The 20970-nt window shown below is 43.1% G+C and overlaps 1 protein-coding gene across 1 annotated transcript in view; it reads left to right on the top strand.

Annotated features, from left to right (window-relative positions):
* Window positions 1-724: 724 nt before the first annotated feature.
* Window positions 725-20970, top strand: part of arhgap35a (Rho GTPase activating protein 35a) — a 128878-nt gene continuing 108632 nt past the window's right edge. The window contains exon 1 of the mRNA XM_038786159.1: window positions 725-976. The gene's annotated coding sequence lies outside the window, so the exon portion shown is untranslated. The remainder of the gene's footprint in view (window positions 977-20970) is intronic.

The following is a 20970-nucleotide window of genomic DNA, read 5'->3' as shown; positions in this document are numbered from 1 at the left end:
CTTGTGTTAGTGCTGACAGCTCTTGACGCCACTTGAGCTAGCAATTCTAGTGCACCCTTAAAGTACCCAATTCTTTTTTTTTCAATTAAGGGGCAATTTAACATGACCAATCTACCGACCCTGCACATTGTGGGGTTGTGGGGGGTGAGACCAACGTAGACACGGGGAGAATGTGCAAACGCCGCACGGGCAGTGACCAGAGCTGGGATCGAACCCGAGTCCTCAGCGCCATGAGGCAGCAGTGCTAACCACTGCACCACCGTGGTACCCCTCAGTTAGCTTATGTTCAGGTTGATTTTCGTTGGAACTGTTTCTTTCCAAAGTTCTTTAAAGTGTATGGATGTTAATGACTTCAAGAGATTTGTCCAGATCTTCTCCTGGTGTCATAGATCAGTTCAGACAAAGTAATTGCAAGGACGTTGACATGCTCATGTGTTGGCTTAGGTTGTTCAAATCATCACTTATTAATTTCCCGTTCCTGCCCCCAAAACTTTGAGTTTGCTAGACCTAGCAATTCATTGATTTATATGTCTTGGCTGCTACATTCTTCAGCTTAGGAATTGCTCTGCGGGGAGAGGAGAAAATTCTGGGAATACTCAGCAGGTCAGGCGGCATTTGCGGAGAGCGAAACGGAGCTAACATTTTTGGCAGATGACCTATCGTCGCAGCCTGTCAGCGTTTTTGCATTATTTTGTGTCAGTCGGGTTCCTCTGTCAAAAGCATAATGGGTGATCTTTCTCTTCGGAATATTAGTAAGCAAAAGTCGTCATCGTCCTAGATGACCATAGGGGAGAGCTGACTGGTGATGATTTAATCTGAGGATCACCGCCACCTCAAGGGAGGAGCAAGGTTGTGAAGCTGAGGTCGTCAAGAATAACCTCAGCCACGATGGGGTTTGAACCCGCGCTGCTGGTCTCCTGCAGCTGTCCAGCCAACTGAGCTAAACCGGCCCCCTCTTCCGAATATTGGAGCATAAGTAAGTACTTCAGCCCCTCCAACTTGTTCTGCTGTTCAGTACTATCATGGCTGATCTGCATCCCTCTGCATGTACCTTTGGTTGATTCATATCCCTCGTTTTTGATCAACAAATCACAGTCCTGAAAATTTCATTTGACCCTGCATCCACAGTCTTCAGGGTAGAATTTGCAGCTTCCAGTACCCATTACTTATTAAATTTACTCTTAAATGGCCAATCTCTAATCTTAATTTATTCCCTTTAGTCCTGGGTTCCCTCATTAGGCGAGACAGCTTCTCCACAGCCACCCGATTGAATGCCTTTATAATTCTTAAACACTTTAATTAGATCATCCCTTAACTGTCTTATAAATTTAGGTTGTATTCCCTTTTAATGACCTATCCTCAAATTTTAATCCTTCGAACTCTCGCATTATTTTGGTCTGCTGATCTGCTCCCTTCCTGAGATGGGGTGCCAGATAACTGAATACAGTTCTGCAGCTAAGGTCTGAGGAAAGCTTTGTACAACTGAAGCCTAACTTCCTCCCCTTTGTAATGTGTCCCCATTGCAATGAAGTCCAACATTCCAAGAGCCTAATTGATGACTTTTTATACCTGTACACTCGATCTTACATCATTTTCTTCCTCCGCAGTGCTTCATTCTCCCATTGCACAAATGTTCAGTTTTGTTTTGTCTTGATCCTAAAAGTGGGTGACCTTGCACTTATTGAACTCTTATCTGCCACTGTTTTGACCACTTGCATTATGCTGGTGTCCCTTTGTAACTTCCAACTCTCAGCTACACTGCTTACTGTGCCCCATAACTTAGCGCATATCCAAGTTTCCAAATGATACTCTTATTCCTCTTCCAAGTTGTTGATCTGTATGGTGAAGAGTGAGGCATCTCTTGGAGGATGTTACCTATCACATACCAAGTAAGAGTACATTCCCTATCACTTATTTCTCATAGATCCTGTTTCATCCACTCTGTCAGTGAGTTTCCCAAACATTCAGCTTGATTAGTCAGATACAAATGTTTCAGCTTTGATAAAACTTGGCAAAGTACTCACCCGTTAATTGTAGATTCCATGAACTTGTTTGTAAATGATGTTAGAAATCATGTATCCTTTATTTCCTCACCAATTTGTTTTAATGCTTTGGGATGGAAACCATTAGATCCTGGAGATTTATCTACCTTGAGTTTCATTTTTTTCTTATTACCTTTTCTTTGCTCCCTTTAAATGCAATATGTTCCTCCCTTTGGCTGTGTGTATGTTCTCTTGTACTGATTATATTTTGTTGCCTTTCTTCACTGAGGGTAAATACAAATTATTCACTCAACAAGCCTGTAATTTCCTTGTTTTCTAATTATCATCTCATCCTGCTTTTGCTTTTAACTTTGTTCCTCCTTTCCAGTCTTCCATATATTTATGAAAACTTTTACTTGCTCTGTCCCCTCGCTCTGCCGTTTCATTGTTTTCTCTAATTTCTTAAGCCTTTTCTTTTGATGACCGCTGTTTGCAAGGGGCTAGATACCGACTGTACCCAACCTGCCCATGCTTCCAAAGCTCAAAACACGTCCAACATTAGATGTGATTCTGCGGTTGGCAATATTTGCTAAATAATCGTCAGTGGGCTAAGAATTATTCTGGCAACCAATTTGAGATTGTCAGTTGGTCCAGCAGTGCGGTAAATCTGGAAGCTCCATATAGTAGTACACAAGGCCCTGTTCTTTCTTTGCAAACAGAAAACACACACTGCACCTGTTTAAGCTGAACATGATAAGTGACAGCCATTCTCGGTTCTTTCTTCGGGGCAATGCCATGAGCAATCCGGGTCAAGTTGCCTGGTTTAAATTTCAGACAATGCTTGGAGCTGTTAATTGTGGTTCACCATCAACTGGTATAGTCTCCATGGCAACACCTCTACCAATTAATCAGCACTCTTTTGATGTAAATTTGTTGCTTCCCCAACATGGGTATTCTTGCAAAATTGTTCTGATAAGTGCAAGACAAAAAGCTTTGTCAGAAAATGTCTTTCTTCAGCAATATTCAAAGTGAGTTACATACAGCAGTTTTTCCCCAAGCACTGTAGTGTTGTAATGTTGGAATCACAATAGTATTTTCATGCATTACACTGTGGTAATCGGAACCTAAGACTTGAGAGTAGGCCACTTGGTCCTTTGTGCCTCCACTGTCATTCCTTAATCCAATTGTCATCTCAACTCTACTTTCCTGGTTGTCCCTCATAACGCTTGACTCCCTTGTCTATCAAAAATCTTTCTAACTCAACCTAGAATAAATTCAATGACTTAGCCTCCACTATTTTCTGGGGATCAGGATTCCACAGAGCAAGGACCCTCTGAGGAAAAAAACCCTCCTCTGTCAAAAATGGGAGACCTCTTATTTTTAAACTGTGTCCCAAGTTGTAGCCTCTGCGCGAGAGGAAACATTCAGCCAGTATGCACCCTATCGATTCCCCTCACGATCTTAAATGTTTCAATAAAATTGCCCCTCATTCTTCTAAACTCCAATGGATATAGGCCAAACTTGCTCAACCTTTTTTCTTTCCTTCATCCCAGGCATGAGTGGAGTGAATCTTCTCTGATCTACTTCCAGCACAATTACATCCAAACGCGGACTCCGTATGCAGCCTCACCAATGCATCTGTACAGTAGCAAAACTTCCCTTTTATACTGCACTCCCTTGCAATAAGCATCGACATTCTGTTTGCCTTCCTAATCACTTGCTGTACCTACATGCTAACATTTTATGATTCATGTACCCGGACACCCAGATCCCTCTGTACCACCAAGTTCTGTAATTGCTGTGTTACCATCCTGAATCATCACCATCAGTGGCAGCATGGTGGTTGGCAATGCTGCCTCACAGTGCTGAGGACCCAGGTTTGATCCCGGCCCTAGGTCACTGTCCGTGTGGAGTTTGCACATTCTCCCCGTGTGCATGGCTCCACCCTCACAACCCAAAAAGACGTGCAGGCTAGGTGCATTGGCCATGCTAAATTGCCCGTTAAATGGGGGTGGGGAAATTGGGTACTCTAAATTTATTTAATAAAATAAATCTTCTTTAACTATCTTGGGTCACCATGGTCAGAAACATAACTGGACCAGCCATGCAGATACTGCCATACAAATACTGTGGCTACAAGAACAGATAGGATGTTTGGAATTCTGCCTCCTGGCTTCCCAAAGCCTGTCCACCATCTAAAGGGAACAAGCCAGGAGTGTGATGGGATGCTCTCCACTTAAGTGAGGCTCCTGTTTACAGACAGAAAGGTGATATCCTGCTGCAAACCCATCAGCAATTCAATTACTACATCTCCTGTAACAGAGATCGCATTTATTCACAAATAAAAATAAATAAATTCAGAGTGCTGACATTCCAAACATATAAATAATCCGATACTTTCCAATTTGCCTGATGAATGCAGCTCCAAGAGCTCGCAAAGCAGCCTGTTTGATTGGCACCCATCCGCTACCTTAAACATTAATTTCCTCCACCAGAAACTCCTCATAGCAGTGTGAACCATCTACAAGATGCATTATAGCAACTTGCCAAGACTCCTTTGCCAGTCCCTTCCAAACAAGTGATCTCTGCTGCTTAGTAGAACAGTCTGCGGTTCCCCACCAAGTCGCACTCCATCCTACTTGGAGATATATTGCTTTTCCATCCCCGGTGCCTCACTGCCTCTGGTGGGAACTCACTCATTAATAGCACCGTGGGTGTTCCTATGCCACAGAATGCGGTGGCATAGTCGTGAACTGCTACTGGACTGGTAATCCTGAGACCCAGGGTAATGTTCTGGGGACCTGGGTTGAACTCCCACTTCAGCAGATGTGAAATTAAAAGTCTGATGATGACCATGAAACTCGATTGTTGGTTCACTTAATGACCTTCAGGGAAGGGAATCTGTCCTCCATACCCAGTTTGCAATGTGACTCCAGACCCACAGCAATGTAGCTGACTCTTAACTGCCTTCTGAAATGACCTAGCACTGTGCTTAAGGGAAATTAGGGATGGATAATAAATGCTGATACTTGCTGTCGATGCCTACATCCCATGAAAGAATTTTTAAAAATCCTTTGCGATATGTTTTCCTGATTTCTGGATTTATACATTCTCCAACACTTACTCTGGTGTCTAGGACCGACCAGTCCTGTCTCCCAGCAGCAGGTTATTAGTGGCATTAAAATGCATTCCTGGTTTGACAATGGCATGAAACATCAGGGGAGGAACAGGTCCAAAATTCAGCTTGCTGGTGTACATAATAAATGAGCATTTTGTGCAATTTATCCTCTGCCTTATTGCAGCACCGTTGTTGCTGAAAAACAGCATTTGTTTTTTTTTTAAGAAAACCATAAATATTTGGAGTTCTGAAAATAAGACTTGATTTTTAAAAAAAAATCTAATTACGGGGCAATTTAGCATGGCCAATCCACCTACCGTGCACATATTTGAATTGTGGGGCTGAGACTCTCTCAGATACGGGGAGAATGTGCAAACTTCACATGGACAGTGACTCCGAGCCGGGATCGAACCTAGGTCTCCGGTGCCGTGAGGCAGCATTGCTGACCACTGCTCCACCGTGCCGTCCCTAATTGCTTTGATTTAAAATTTTTAAAAAAATATGCCAAGTAAATTTGACTCTGCCCCAGTTTAATTTCCTTTTAGATACTGATGGTCGTCAACATTTGAATTATTGGAATCCATGTACTCTCAGCCGCTCAATAAATTATATGTATGAGACATCAACAAGAGCTCTGAATTTCCTTACCATTTGTGAATAAACATGGTCCCTGTAACAGGAGCTATAGCGATTGAATTGTTTATGATTTTCAACAGTGTGCCATCTCCTCTGTGAACAAGGGAATCAACAATTTAATATCTTCCCAAAAGGAATTTGGACCAGATTCCAGAAAATCTGTGACTGCTAGTTTTAAAAAAAAAATCCTCTTGTCCTTCCGTTGACATTTGTTGAGGCATGGTTCCATTAGCAGTGAAGACTTTAAGGATCTTACCCAGTTAGCTATTTTTCATGCAGGAGACTTTTAGATAGCAGTTTCACAGCAGATGTTGGTCCACGTCTGCCATTATGTTCCCAGTTTTGTAATCTGGGAATTAGTTGACTGGTACTAATAGCTGTTCCGTACAGTCACCACTAATTTCTAATTCTACAGAAATTATATCCCACTGAAATTAAAATTATGCCCTTTTTAAGGCTAAATAGTGTTTAAAATGTTGATATCCAAATTGTGTATTCAGCACTTGATTTGTCTCTTCAGGATTAGAGAATAGGCTGGTGGAAGTGAGCCTTGATTTTAGAAAAGGAATGGGCCACATGCTACCACCATTTTAATGTCAAACCTTTCCTGCAATTTCCATTTATTTTCTATTGTTCTGTATTCCTTGTTCTCCATACCGTAAACTGTTAATCTTAGTCTTGAGTTATAATACAGGCTTTTAAGGGACAAAGCATTTCAAATTTCCACAACTCGTTTGGGGAAGAAAATGCTTCCAGTTTTCACAGTTGAATAACCTAGCTCTTGTTCCACAACCTGAGTAACTAAATTTTCTGTATCTATCCTACAAAATTCCTTTAAAGACCACAATTGGGTGATCCCTCATTTTCTAAACTCTGAAATGCATGCCACGTGATCTGTGCTTGTAATTTAACCCTGCGCAATGTAATTCTGGTAAAGCTGCTTCTCTTCAAAGGTCATTGTAAGTTTTATTAAGGTGTGGCGCCCAAAACTAAGTGTGGAACTGTGATGGGATCTGACCAAGGCCTGTGCAGCTGTAATACAATCAGACGTGAACACAGTTACTAACCTTTTCCTATTTGAAAACGTTCAAATTTGACTCCTTTGGACCCAAAGACCTCTCACTTTTGCACATTGAAGTCCATCTGTCACAGTGTCTTGCAATTCATTTGTTTGGCACTTACAATTTACTGTGCCTCCAAACTTGGTTTCAACTGCAAACTTGGGAACAAAGCACTCTCCCTTCATCCAAAATTCTAAGCCATTGCTATGTGTGGTGAAAAGCTGAGTCACCAGTGCAGTTTCATGGGGAACACAACATGCTGCCAATTGGAATAAATTCTCTTTATCCCTCGTCTCTTCTACCTCCCAGCCTGTCACAAGATTACCTCCAGCCCTTTTTGCTTTTATTTTTGCCAATGTGTGGATCTTCTGGAAGGCCAAATAAGTAACAAAAAGGGAGGCCAGTACTCACACTGGATAGACTTTGTCTCCCTGCTTTTGGACAGAAAAATGAGAGAAGGAAAAGGACTGTAGTTGGTGCAGTGCCTCGGGCGGGGCGGGGGGTGGGTGAGTGAACCCATTGGGAGCTGGGAGCAACTGTGGATTGTTTGCTACAAGCAATGTCCATTCAGAGGAATGTGCAGCTAATGTGTAACCCTTGCATGAGATTTTCGGTTGTGTTCGAAGTAAAGTTATTTTCTGTGGTTTACAAATTGCCTACTGAAATGGTGTTCGGTTGTGATGCTTTTAATTTATGGAAAAGTCTTCAATTCCATTCAATTATCGGTCTCTATGGTGATAGTCCCTTTTTTCTGAACAGAAAGTTCTTTGCTTGTTAATATATGAATGATTCTAGTTGAGTTGGTGGTTTGTGGTCTTTCGCAAGTATATGCACATTGCTTCTATACGAAGTGGCCACTTGCTCCACAAGTGGAACAGCTCAAATTGTGGCCGTGGGTCCATTCCTGGTGGCATCAAAATTAAAATAAATTGCCTCTATATTCAGTTTGACTCAACATATTGGTTTCAGTGCTGACCAGGCTGCGACCGCTTGTTTCACCAAAACTTCTTTGTGGGGCACCATCAAAGCCATTTTGTGGCATCACGTTTATCATGTTCAAAATCATTTCTACTTCCCTTTGGCTTTTTGGGTCATGCTCAAAGCGAATGCTTGTATTTGGTACACGTTTTATTTTAACCTGGAGAATTATATGTCCTAATCAACACTGCAAACTACAGGATAGGGAGGGGGAGGTATATGGGAAGAGGAAGGAATATGAGATAATATGCCTAAGAGCCAAAGTGATGAATCCCAATGGCTAGGTTTTTACAACCTGTTTCAGTCACAAAAACAGAGCACTTACTGAAACAATGTATACACTCCTGCTCCAGGATCAGGAACTATTTTGAAATGATTAATATGTTCCCCTCGGACTAGTTCTCCTCTTGATCATCCCTTTAAACTCTCAAGACTGAGCATTCAAGACCAGATTGCTGCAGACACTATACATTGCGTTAGTAAGGGCAGCTTCTGAATATAAAGTAAAGGGGAATTTGAGTGCAATTTAATCATTAATGGTTGCAGCATAGAAGGAGGCCATTTGACCTATCGTGTCAATGACTGATCTCTCTCTGTTGCAGTCAAGGTTGAAGGCAATGGATACTGCAAAGCTATGAGCCCTGACAACATCCCACTAGGGCGGCACGGTGATGCAGTGGTTAGCACTGCTGCGCCCCCCCCCCCCCCCCCCCCCCCCCCCACCCCCACTGTCAACATTCAGGGGGGTGGTTTCCATTAACCAGAACTGAACTGGATTAACCACATAAATACTGTGGCTACAGGGGTAGGTCAGTGGCTGGGAATATTACAATAGTAACTCTTCCCCTGACTCCCCAAAGCCTATCCACCGTCTACAAGGCACAAGTCAGGAGTGTGAGGACTACTTTCCACTTGCCTTGATGCGTGCAGCTCCAGCAACACACAAGAAGCTCAACCATGTCGAGAACAACTCAGCCCGCTTGATTGGCACCCCATCCACCACCAATGCACAGTGTGCACCATCTACAAGATGTATTGCAGCAACTTGTCGAGGCTCCTTTGACAGCACATCCTAAACTTGTGTACTTTGTCACCTAGAAGAACAAGGGCAGCAGATGCATGGGAGCACCACTGTCTGCAGTTTCCCCTCCTAGTCCCACACAGTCTTGACTTGGAATTATATCTCCATTCCTTCACTTGCTGGGTCAAAATCCTGGACATCCTTTTCTAACAGATATGGAAGGCAGCGCACCACTAACCTAGCCTGAGACGCCCCAATCCCGTTAACGAAATGTTTTTAAAAAGCAGCTCACCTAAACCCCCTCCCCTGCCTTTTCTGCAAAGCTCTGCAAATTGTTTTGCTTCAGGTAATTATCCAGTTGAGACCTTAACTGCCTCACATTAGGGATCCTAGCCGCGCCTTGCGTGAAAAGGTCTTTCCTTTTGTTACAGTTGTTTTTGCCAATCACCTTTTTAATTTGATGCCCTCTGGTTCTCAATCTTTTCTGCTCTGTCCAGGCCCCTGCATGATTTTGATCGCCTTTTGGCCTTCTCTGAGCAGCCTCAGCGTCTCCAATCTATCCCACATATCTGAAGTTTCTCATTCCTGGAACTATTCTCCTGAATCTTTTCTGCGCCTTCTCTACTGCCAGCACACCCTTGGTGTGGTGCTGAGTATTGGGCAACACTCCAATTGAGGCTGCAGCAGTGTTTTATACATGCTAATCATAACCTCGTTGCTTCAATGCCATCATAAAGCCTAGGATCTCCATATGGTTCATTAACCCCTCTCTCAATCTGCCCTACCACTTTCAATGATTTCTGCACATATGTCCCCAGATATCTTTTCCTTAATCTGTTTAGAATTATACCCTTGATCTTGTATTGCCTCCCCCCACTCTTCCTACCAAAATGACTCATTAAACTTTTGTACATCAAATTTCATCTCTGACATGTCCGCTCTTTACACCAACCTGTCTTGAACCTTCTTGAAGTTTATCACTAGCTGCCTCGCAGTTCACAATACTTACAAATTTTGTCATCCACAAATTTCTAAATTATGCCCTGTATACCAAAGTTTCTAGGTTGTGAATCTAGATCAAGGAAAGGGATGGTCCGATCACTGAGCAACCCAGCTATATTTATTCTTCCAGTCTGAAAGACAACCATTCACCGTTAATCAGTGTGTCTAATCATCAGTATATCCATATATATAAAATCAGAAACTGTTAACGTTTTGCAATGGTCTGGAGTTTAACTGTTGATAGAGTAACCATTCCCTGCTGCCCTGTCAACACTGACATGAGACTCTATTTGAGGAGGAGCAAGGAGCTTTTTGGTGTGCCCTCCAGAATGCTCCTCCACTCATCACTGCCACCACGACAATCAATGCAGTGGCAGTTATCTCAAAGGTGCTTGAGGGGGTTTTATTTAAGGCTTGCATAGCGAGTCACTTTACTTTTAAATAATTAATTGCCCAAGAAAAACTGAGATGTAATAGATTTCAATGGCGATGAGAGGTGTATTTAAAACATCTAAACCCTGCTCTTTCCCTTCCCCATCCCTGGTTAAAATCAGCACCTTGAATGATTGTAGTTTATTAAGAGCAGACAGATTGGGTGTTTTATGAGAGAGGCAACATTTTCATTGATCTGTAATGTATATGGCTTGGAGGTTATTGGTAAACGAATGCAGGATTTATACTTGGTAAATTTCTCCATGAGTAAGTACTAGTTGCTTCACTGCAGCAGTGTTTTATTGTTTGTATAGGCAAGAAGTAAATTTGAGCCCCCCTCCATTATGTGGAAAGTAGGTTCTGTTATCTAGGTTCTGTTATCTAAAAGTTATCTTCTACCAATTCACCTGTTTGAATCTGGAACACCAATTTATGCGGCGTCAGAAAGTGGCTGTATAGCATAGGGCTAAATCGCTGGCTTTGAAAGCAGACCAAGGCAGGCCAGCAGCACGGTTCAATTCCCGTACCGGCCTCCCCGAACAGGCGCCGGAATGTGGCGACGAGGGGCTTTTCACGGTAACTTTATTTGAAGCCTACTTGTGACAATAAGCGATTTTCATATTCATTTAATTTCAAGTGTCACATCTTCAGCTATTGATTTTAGGATCTGATGTCTCAGTGGATGGGCAGTATAGCACACAGACCAAGATGAGCAACTACCAGGCTCGAATCTTGCTCTGTGCTGGACAATGAAGGTGTGCTGCAGAGTGCATCAACAGCCATAGGCTCGGGAAATATGTGTTCTTGCTGCTGCTCATGATTCTGAAAGTCCTTCTGAAAGGTGAGCAGATGTGAACATAAAGTAAATGAGGTTTTGGTTTATTTATAAAGAGTCCCTCCACCTTAGCCTTGGCAGGTGCTTAATTTTTAGACTCTCGATGTCATACAGCTGAGCTATCGCAATCCCAGCACTAAAAGAATATAATGAGATAGTGAAATCATGATGAGTCAACTTGGGTGACTCAGAATTCTGGTTATATCGAAGGCGTGACCCATTCCCACGGGCAAAATAGCAAATCACGGTGGCTCAGTGGCTAGCACCGCTGCCTCACGGTGCTGAGGACCTGGGTTTGATCCCAGCCCTGGGTCACTGTCCACGAGTTTGCACATTCTCCCCATGTCTGCATGGGGATCACCCCCACAACCCAAAGATGTGCAGGGTAGGTGGATTGGCCACGCTAATTGCCAGTGAGACAGCCGTGCTAACCACTGCGCCACCTTGCCGCCCCAATGTGCAGGTTAAATGGATTGGCCATGGTAAAATTGTCCCTTTGTGCTCAAAGGTTATTGGGGATTGGGGTTACAGATTTATGGGGGAGTGAGTGCTCAAAGGTTATTGGGGTTACAGGTTTACTGGGGAGTGGGCCCCAGGTAGAGTGCCCTTTCAGAGGATCGGTGCAGACTCGATGGGCTGAATGCCTTCCTTCTGCACTAGCGATTCTAAAGGTGTGAACAAATTGAATAAACACTTCCACACATTGACTTCTTTATTGTGTTTCCATTTGCCATTTGAACCTGTTGTTTTTGACACAGACGGTGTTTGTAGGCTGATCAGGTTACATAGAGATGCATTCATGTGGGAATGGGGCCATCTCGACTATCGCAAAGCTCTGCATAACACATTTGTGGGCGGATCCCCTGGTATTGGACGCATTGGGATTTTACTGTAATTAAAGAAAACATTATTGGATCTGATTTGACTGAATTGTATTAAAATAACTATCAAATATTCAAAAGCAGCTGCTACCAATTTGAGAAAATGCACAGTAGTTGGAGGGCTCCATAGCTTTAATCCGCTTTCAATAAGCACGCCTACTCCTACCTCTGCAAAATTAATTTTATTTCCGAAGAAGAGGTCTATTTTAATATGTCTAGTGATTTAAAACCTTTGCTTGCCCTTCCTCCCAACATTGACTGAAATGGGCAACACAGTTACTTCATGATTGTTGGGGCTTCTTGTGAACTTGCCATTTTATATTTCACCTATTTAGAATTGAATCATAGAATCGTTGAGCGCAGAAGATGAACATTTGGCCAATGCTATCCATGCTGGCTCTCCTGAGCCATTCATGTACTGACACCCTGCGCTCTCCCCATATTCCACCTTCTCTGATGTTTAGAAAACGTAAGAAAAGTTCCCCATTTGTGGGCAGCACAATTGATTCATAGCTCCAGGGTCCCAGGTTTGATTCCCGGCTTGGTCACTGTCTGTGCAGAGTCTGCATGTTCTCCCCGTGTGTGTGGGTTTCCTCCGGGTGTTCCGGTTTCCTCCCACAGTTCAAAGATGTGCAGGTTAGGTGGATTGGTCATACTAAATTGCCCTTTGTGTCCCAAATTGCCCTTAGTGTTGGGTGGGGTTACTGGGTTATGGGGATAGGGTGGAGGTGTGGGTTTGGGTGGGGGCTCTTTCCAAGAGCCGGTGTAGACTCGATGGGCCGAATGGCCTCCTTCTGCACTGTAAATTCTATGATGATCTCTCCTGAAATAATGCTTCAGTGAGGGCCAACAGTGCTCTCCAGGCCAGGTGTAAGTGATAACAGTCCAACCTGATCCTGCTCCTAAGCCATGTCTGACTACTTACACCCCTGCCACCTGACTCCCTTGCGTTTGGCAGTAGATTAACTATTGCATTTCATATGCCAAGCAGACTGAGAATAAGCTGACTGCATGTAGACTTGGGTTCCTGGCTCAGTATCGCAACAGATGATGTGTTCACTTCCGATTTTGATCGGGAAGTTATTTCATAGCAATCCCTATTTTCACAACACAGTCGATTGAAAGTAATTTTAATCAGCTGGACTGACGCCAATATATTTAGCATCAGATTGACAAAAGTTGAAAGTATAACTGTTGAAAAGGGTCACCTGCTGCATCTGCATGCTTGCTTTCAGTGACTAATATACAAGGACACCAATCTCATTGCACATTCCCCTCAATCTATAGCCATTCAGATAATCTGACTTTCTGTTTTTGCTACCAAGTGGATAACCTTTCATTTATCCACATTCGATATTACATTTAGTTCCCTCACCTAAATTATTAATATCTATAGTGAATGGTTGGGGTCCCAGCACTGATCCCTCTGGTACCCCACTAGACGCTGTCTGCCACTTGGGCGGAAAGTCCCATTTATTCACTCTTGTTTCCTGTCTGCCAATGTATTGGTATGATGTGGAGATGCCGGTGTTGGACTGGGGTGAGCACAGTAAGAAGTCTTGCAACACCAGGTTAAAGTCCAGGACTCGCCTAATGAAGGAGCTGTGCTCCGAAAGCTAATGATGCAAAACAAACCTGTTGGAATTTAACCTAGTGTTGTAAGACTTCTTAATGTATTGGCATATTGCTGATCCTTCTCTGATTGTATGTGAAGCTTCTTGCGCAGTTCTTTATTAATTGCTGTCAGTAAGTACTATATGAGCAGATGTGTGGCATGTATCGAAATGAGTTTAAATGCATGATGGCAAGTTGTTTGCTTTTGTTGTTTTGCAACCTTAGTTTTGATACGTGTTTAGGGTCTGCACCTGAGACATCAGAACTGGGATTTCCTCTTTTTTTCACGTTGATTGACCGGTGTTTTATTTTGGCGTTTTGTTTTAATTTCTGCTTTGCATCTACTGTTCTATTAGTTGTGGGACCTTTTTTTGTAGAGGAAGATATAGTTTCATCGAATTTACCGTGCAGAAGGAGGCCATTCAGCCCATCGAGTCTGCACCGGCTCTTGGAAAGAGCACCCTACCCAAGCCCATACCTCCACTCTATCCCCATAACCCAGTAACCCCACCTAACACTAAGGGCAATTTAGCATGGCCAATCCACCTAACCTGCACATCTTTGGACTGTGGGAGGAAACCAGAGCACCCGGAGGAAACCCACGCACACATGGGGAGAACGTGCAGACTCCACACAGACAGTGACCCAAGCCGGGAATCGAACCTGGGACCCTGGAGCTGTGAAACATTTGTGCTAACCACTATGCTACCGTACCGTGAGTTTAGGCTGGTGCATCTGTAAAAATTGAGGTCTACAAAGTCCCATTATTTTGATTTGCTCAGGTCACATTGTAGAGCAGCCATGACAAATTATGCTTGTTAGTCATTTAAAAAAAAAAAAAATATTGAGTACCCAATGCATTTTTTCCAATTTAGCGTGGCCAATCCACCTAGCCTGCACATCTTTGGGTTGTGGGGGCGAGACCCACGCAAACACTGGGAGAATGTGCAAACTCCACACGAGCCAGAATCGAACCTGGGACCTTGGCGCCGTGAGGCTGAAATGCTAGTCACAATTATTGTTGACTTTGCACAAATCTTAATATCGTATATAACCAATGCAATAAAAGTCTTGATGGGGCAAGATTAGATTAGGAGGGGAACGGTGATACCCAATCAATCTGGTAATTGACTTAACCTTTGAAAATATGATGTGCAAGTCTTATTTGCTGATGTCACTTGATCATTGAAGCAAGTGACATCTACGTGGGACATGTTGAAGGCAAATATCCTCAACTCCCCATCATTCATAGAACTACTGTCCTCTGACTTCCAGATAGACATAGAATTAGACATAGAATTTACAGTGCAGAAGGAGGCCATTCGGCCCATCGAGTCTGCACTGGCTCTTGGAAAGAGCACCCTACCCAAGCCTCCACCCTATCCCCGTAACCCCACCTAACACTAAGGGCAATTTATCATGGCCAATCCACCTAACCTGCACATCTTTGGACTGTGGGAGGAAACCGGAGCACCCGGAGGAAACCCACGCACACACGGGGAGAACGTGCAGACTCCGCACAGTGACCAAAGCCAGGATGTTCTAGATTCAAGGTATTTTTTTTTTATAAAGGAGGAGATTATAATCAAAAATGTCTTGTAGCTTTTTATTCTTTCATGGGGTGTGGGAATTATTCAGCATATTTGTCTCTTTCTTGTAAGAAAGCTATTTTGCCTTGTTTGCCAGCAGCGAGAAAGTGAAAGAAGCTCTCCTCTGATTTGGCGCCAAAAGCACGTGCACATAGATGGTTGGCGTCAAGTGTACGTGCTGTAACCTGGCCAAAAGACTGCACACAGCCTACTTTCCTTCTCATTTAAAAGGGAGCGGTGGCCGCCATTCTCAATACACATGCCAGTAGCCGAGGTTGGGCGCGTCACCAACGATCGGGACATTGCGGGAACGCTGCAAATGATTGCTGAGTGACCCTCCCGATACCCACTCGTCACGACCCGTGGCTTTGAAAAACCCTGGCTTAGATTACCTTTCCGGGCATTCACTCCTTTAGGCTCATGTATTGAGAATAACCACAGGTGAAGTATTGGATGTTCAATTTATGCTCCAGTCAAACCTTGAGATGGCATGTTACAAGACTGAAGCAATTAAAGTAAATAATCTGCTTAATATTTGCAAAACCTAACAGCGTTTTGCTTCCTACTTTTTTCTGTATTTTTTTTGATATTTTGTTATTTACAGCACAGAAGTAGGCCATTCGGCCCATGTCTTCACCGACTCCCAAAAGAGCCACCTAGCTAGTCCCATTCCCAAGCCCTATATCCGTAGCCCTCTAAATTGATCACTCAAATATATAACGCGTGTTTCTCTGGGTGCTCCGGTTTCCTCCCCACAAGTCCCAAAAGACGTGCTTGTTGGGTGAATTGGACATTCTGAATTCTCCATCAGTGTGACCAAACAGGCGCCATAGGGTGCCATGTGGCGACTAGGGGCTTTTTACAGTAACTTCATTGCAATGTTAATGTAAGCCTACCTGTGACACTAATAATCATTATCATTATTATATATCCAGCTCTCTTTTGAAGCCTCTTGCGGAATCCACCTCCACCACTCTCCCAGGCAGCCCATTCCAAACCCCAACAACTGTGTAAAGAAGTTTCTCCTCATCTCAATGCTCTCTCTCTTACCGACTATCTTAAAATTGTGACCCCTAGTCACTGACATACCAACTAGCGGAGATAGAGTTTACCCTGTCAAAATTGTTCATAATTTTGAACACCTCAATAAGATCACCTCTTAATCTTCCCTGCTCCAAGGAGAGCAAGCCCAATTTCTCCAATTTTTCCTTGTATCTAAAATTTCTCATTCCTGGTATCTTTCTAGTAAATCTCTTCACTCTCTCTAGGACTTTAACATCCTTCCTTAAATAAGGGGTTCAGAACTGAACACACTGCTCCAAATGTGGCCTGACCAATGATTTGTAGCGGTGTAGCATCTCTTCTTGCTTTTATACCCCATGCCTCTATTTATAAACCCAATGATCCTATAAGCCTTCTTAATAACTTTAAACTGCCTGGAAACGTTCAGAGAATTATGTATTTGAGCCCCAAAGTCCCTCTGCTCTGGTACTTCCCTCAAAAGTTGTACCATTGAGCCATATTGTCTCCCCATTTGTCTTCTACCAAAATGCATCACCTCACATTTCGCTGCATTGAAGTTCATCTGCCAGGTGTCTGCCCATTTGGCCAACTTGTCAATGTCCATCTGAAGTTGCCCAACGTCATCCTCACAATTCACTATTCTCCCTGGCTTAGTATCATCTGCAAATTTAGAGATTTTGCCCGCAGCACCCACTTCTAAATCATTTATATAAATTAGAAAAAGCAAGGGTCCCAACACTGAGCCCTGGGGAACACCACTTTCAATTTGTCTCCAGTCTGAAAATGTCCATCTATATCTATCCTTTGGTGTCTATCTCTTGGCCAACTTCTAATCCATGCTGCCAAGGACCCATCAATCCCAAACATTTTCAATTTGCTAACCAACCTGCCATGTGGTACCACATTATAGTATATGTTTAACACCATAAGAAACTTCCTTGTTGGAGACTCAATCAAGGCAGGTTTGGGAAGGAAGTAGAGGGGAGAATCTTAGAGTTTTTTTGAAGGAGGAGCGATGCAACAAAGCAGAAAGACTTGGAATTAGAGTGTGAGAGAAAATCTCAAAGCACTGCCATTGGTTGTGGAGTGTAGGAAAAAAGCAGAAACATGTTGTAAATGGGAGTTGGTTGAGCAAATGATGTGGACAGGATATTAGACTGGAGGAGGAGGTTGCAGAGTTAGGTTGCAGCAAGATGGATTTATAAATATGCATAGAGGAATGGAAAGTCCCTTGAGGTTGCCAAGGACAGTTGTAATAGGTGAGCGTGACTTTTCATAGGATGTGATGTAGATTATGGAATTCTGGTTTTGTTGAAGTTCAAGGCCATCAAGGAAGTTACTGCAGTTTTGTTATTTTTTTCCCTCTTTCATGGGATGAGTGTCACTGGCAAGAATTGGATTAGTTTATTGTCACGTGTACCGAGGTACAGTGAAAAGTATTTTTCAGCGAGCAGATCATTAAGTACATGAAAATAAAATAAAAGAAAATACGTAATAGGGTAACACAAGGTGCACCATGTAGCTGCATAAACACTGGCATCGGGTGAAGCGTACAGGGGTGTAGTGTTAATCAGGTCAGTCCATAAGAGGGTCTTTTCCCGTACCAGCCCCCCCCGAACAGGCGCTGGAATGTGGCGACTAGGGGCTTTTCACAGTAACTTCATTTGAAGCCTACTTGTGACAATAAGCGACTTTCATTTCATTTAGGAGTCTGGTAGCAGCGGGGAAGAAGCTGGTTTTGAGTCTGTTCGTGCGTGTTCTCAGACTTTTGCATCTCTTGCCCGATGGAAGAAGTTGGAAGAGTGAGTAAGCCGGGTGGGAAGGATCTTTGATTATGCTGTCCGCTTTCCTCAAGGCAGCGGAGGTGTAGATGGAGTCAATGGATGGGAGGCAGGTTTGTGTGATCGACTGGGCTGTGTTCATGACTCTGAAGGGCAGTACTTGTCGCCCGTCCCTTATTGCTGGGCCGTTTCAGAGGGGCGGGTTCGAGTCAAACTCATTGCTGAGAGTTTGGAGTCGCAAAAGGTAAGGACGGCAGATTTTCTTTCCTAAAGGACATTAGTGAACTAGATGGACTTATTTTTTTTCAAATTTAGAGCACCCAATTAATATTTTTCCCAATTAAGGAGCAATTTAGCGTGGCCAATCCACCTAGCCTGCACATCTTTGGGTTGTGGGGGCGAAACCCACGCAGACACGGGGAGAATGTGCAAACTCCACACTGACAGTGACCCAGAGCCGGGATCGAACCTGGGACCTCGGCGCCGTGAGGCAGCAGGGCTAACCCACTGCGCTGTCAAACGAATGGATGCTGTGGTATGAAGAGACAAAAGTCCAGCTCCTTTTCACAAACACCTTTATTTCACTTTAACAGACTCTGCACTAAACTCAATCATCACATCACAAGATCCAGAGTCCACCTGAAGCCCCTTTACATATCAGTGTCAATCATTGAACACTTAACATAAATGAGACAACTAATTGCAATGTCTCTTAACCCATTACTTAACATGCGCCACCGTGCTACCCATAGATGGGCTTTTATGACAATCAACAGAAGTTTACATCATCACCATTAATAATAGTCTTTATTGTCACAGGCGGCTTAGATTAACACTGCAGTGAAGTTACTGTGAAAAGCCCCTAGTCGCCACATTCCGGCACCTGTTCAGGTACACAGGAAGAATTCAGAATGTCTAAATTACCTAACAGCACGTCTTCCGGGACTTGTGGGGGGGAAACTGGAGCACCCGGAGAAAACCCACGCCGACACAGGGAGAACGTGCAGACGTGCATAACCGAAGCCGGGAATCAAACCTGGGACCTTGCAGCTGTGAAGCAACAGTGCTACCACTGCTACCGTGCCGCCATTATTGAGACTAGCTTTTAATTCCACCAGCTACCATGGTGCGATTTGAACCAGTGTCTCCAGAGAATTAACCTGGCTCTCTGGATTACTCGTCCATTTACATTACTGCTATGTCACTGCCTATACATAAACTGTGCAGCATACGTAGGCGTTGCGATCGTTTGCACTGTTACTAGTGAGAGCATTTTGAGCTGTAATTCCAACGTTATTGACTGGTGATGAGAGCAGTTTAAAGTATTATACCAGAAACACATTCCAACAAACCTCGACAACAGAATAACCATTAGCATGTTTCTTTTTTGTCTAGCGTCTGTTTTTATCAGCTGAAGTATATTATGGGGTTTCTGATGATGGAACCTATGAGAATACAGCCTGGATACTTGTCAAGTCTTGGGAACCGCTGATTTGTTTTTGAAGCAACAAAACGAGGCAGATATTTTTAGTTGAAATTCTGTCTTGCAGGTTTCTTTGATGATACTGTTGTATTTTCTTTTAATCTATTGTTCCTATAGTCCAATCTTCCACTGTATCAATTTTTAATCCACTTTCTCTCCCTTTCTGAAGTTTCTCACTTGTGTTGGGGTATATTTAAATTGGTGACAACTATTTTTTTGCATGATGTGTCTGTAGGCTAATCCAGCATGAAAATTGTCAATGGAGACTTGTCCTTGTCAGATGTCCACTCGTATTTTTCAGATGAGAGTGCTCAGTAGTTTGTAGGACTGTTCCTCCTGTCATGATAGAGATGAGCTGACTTGAAGTACAGGCCAAGGAATCTGGCAATTGTGGTCTGCATAACTCAGTACCACATCCAACATTGTACATACCCACAAAGTCACTGAGGGAGTTCATCCTGGCCCATTTAATAGTTAGTCTGCCGCCTCTGAAATGTATGGTTGTTTGGTGGACAGTTAATAGAAGCAGCCACATAACTAGAGTTTGCACAGAATTGGAGCTCTGAGTTTTATAGAGCAGAAGTATTTTATTTTATATCGTGCCAATGTGATTAAGTTTGTGCCCCAGATCTTGCACAGTGAACAATAATTTGAGACTGATACACGTGTGTTTAATATAACATCCAATTCAGAGAAGTTTCACGATAACATTTAAAGCTCCATTGGACAGAGCGGAGAAACGGATCAAATGACTCATTGGGCGTTGCTATATCTCCTCTCCAGCTTGTAATCAAATTAAATGTTAAAAATCTTAATAGAATTACGGAAATCCTGAACTTGAAGAGGTTAGCAGCTAGGTTGAGTTGATTGGAGCCTCGGCATTTTACTTCCAAGAAATGCTGTGATTTTGAACAGTTCATATTAGGGTTAGAGGAGGTGCCACCTGGCATATCTTGGAACAGCTTTTCAATTTGTCCCACTGCTCTTCTGTTTCTCATCACCCTGAAAATCCCATATGTTTACAATTCCTTGTTAGAAATTGCTGTTGAATCTGCATTTGGCACCGTTTCCAAATAATCACAATGGTGTGTTTTTTTAAAAAAAAATTAATCTCCTGTTATTTTTCAGCCAATTATCTTAAATTTGTGTTCTCTGGTTGCCAACACTCTGGTGGTGGAATCAGCATTTCCTTATTTACTGTATGGGTCTGGTAAATCTCTTCTTAAAAGGCCTTGACATCCTCCCTGAAATGTGGTGTCCAGAGTTGGACACTGTACTGTACTCTAGCTGAGGCCTCATCAGAAATTTATAAAGGTTTAGCATAACATCCTTGCTTTTGTATTCTGTGCCTGTCTTTATAAAGCTAGTTCTCTTTTCCTGATCCTGAGTAAATGTGTCACGATGGACGGCAGTTATGGTTTAAGTGTGAAATGAGGAAATATGAAAAGAATGTTTCGATAAATCAAGTTTTTGGCTGGAAGGGGCTACTGACTTTATATTTGAATGTTATAGAAGTCAGCATATGATCAAAAAT

Source organism: Scyliorhinus canicula, chromosome 27 (genome assembly GCF_902713615.1).
Source record: "Scyliorhinus canicula chromosome 27, sScyCan1.1, whole genome shotgun sequence".
In the NCBI taxonomy this organism is placed as follows: domain Eukaryota; kingdom Metazoa; phylum Chordata; class Chondrichthyes; order Carcharhiniformes; family Scyliorhinidae; genus Scyliorhinus; species Scyliorhinus canicula.
The sequence above is the reverse complement of the archived record's forward strand: the minus strand, read 5'-3'. Positions and strand labels throughout refer to the sequence as shown.